The sequence below is a fragment of the Hevea brasiliensis genome, chromosome 10, assembly GCF_030052815.1.
Source record: "Hevea brasiliensis isolate MT/VB/25A 57/8 chromosome 10, ASM3005281v1, whole genome shotgun sequence".
Lineage (NCBI taxonomy): Eukaryota > Viridiplantae > Streptophyta > Magnoliopsida > Malpighiales > Euphorbiaceae > Hevea > Hevea brasiliensis.
Genome location: NC_079502.1, coordinates 75,574,662 through 75,576,285, shown reverse-complemented (window position 1 = coordinate 75,576,285; position 1,624 = coordinate 75,574,662).

Sequence of the window (1,624 nt, the reverse complement as noted above, 5' to 3'; positions counted from 1 at the left end):
ACCTCTTATGGAGTGAGATTTCTCACTTGCTAGGGTTCCTCTTTTCCTTTTCTTTTTGCTCCCAAAAGACTTGCCAAGAGGTAAGAACACTTTTTTGTGTTGCTAGGTTATGATTTTGTTGGGTAGAAATTGGTAAATCAAGCTTTGAAAAGCTTGAATATGCTTAGCTATGGAAGAGGTGGGTGACGGCAAGGAAGGTGGGAGAAGCTTTCTGATTTTTTTTCTTCATTTTCCAGCCCATTAAGTCTCTTTTAAATTAGCTTAGGCCATGTGTCAACCTTGGATTGGTTGGGAGAATTTTAATGACATCATGATGATGTCATTATTCCATTTTCTTTCAATTTCTCACCATTTCTTGTCTATTTAATTTCAATTAAATTTTTAACAACATTTATTCATATTTTATGTCATATAATTCATTTACATAAATGGACAAGTTGGTCAAAAATCATCTCTGAAGATGAAATGACCAAAATGCCCTCCATTTGGCTTACCGAGCCAAAATTGTGTGTACCAATAGAAAATTTTTTCTAAGTATTTTCTTGGCATTCTAATGCCACAAGAACCTCAATGACCTTTCTCCGGAGTCTCAATAATTATTTTATAATTTTTCCCCCTGGTCTAGGGCTGCTAACGGCCTTCACCGTCACTTCCCTTTCGGGTTACCCATCCCTGGTGTTTCGGCTCGTTTAACCTTGGTGTATTTGATTTCTAAAATTTTTCTTTGATTTTTATGAGCATTATTTAGTTACTTGATAACTCCTCCCTCTAGTCTATTTATAATTTCAAACATTCTAACTGCCCGGACCGACATTGGTCACCGGAACAGTAGACTGTACGGTCTAGCTAAAGTGAGGATGTTACATACATGGAGTGCCAGTATCCATCGTATCAGACAAATATCCTAGATTCACTTCTAGATTGAATGGGTACCCATATATTTGAGCTAGCTAGCCTTGTGATTACTCATAAGCCTCCAGCTATTGAGATGAATATTGTTTCAAATAGCATGATATAACTGTGTGTTTTTATGACATTCGTTTTGAGACTTCCTAAATGAAATTATTTGGACTAAAAATTTATAAATCATGTTTTGTATCTGTTTTTCATGTTCAGTTCAATATTTGAATAAATGTTATTTTAGTATATTGTGCATCACTAAGTCATAGTACTCAGCGATGGCTGTTATTGCTGTCACAGATATAGAGACTAGAGGAGTAGCAGAGTGAGCTGCTGAGGATTTTGGAGCTACGTCCCTGAAGTTCTGTTGGGTATATTTTATACGCTAATTGTAATACTTATTTTGATGTATGTAAATTTATGTACACGTATAAACTGGTCACGAGCAGTTGTATAAAGTTTTTAATAATATTAGTTTGGATTTTCTCATGTATATTTTGGATGATGAATGTAAATTGTTTTTACTTTAATGAAAAATAAATGGAATTATTGAGTATTATTTTGATGACAATTGAATTGAGAAATGATGTTGAATTGTGTTAAGGTAGTGGTGAGTTTGATGAAAAAGAATTATTGGAAGTGTTTTTACAGGTTTTTGAAGAACTATTTTCTTAAAATATAGACGGCACTCTGTCGAAATTTTTTCAAAAATTTGCATAAAAAT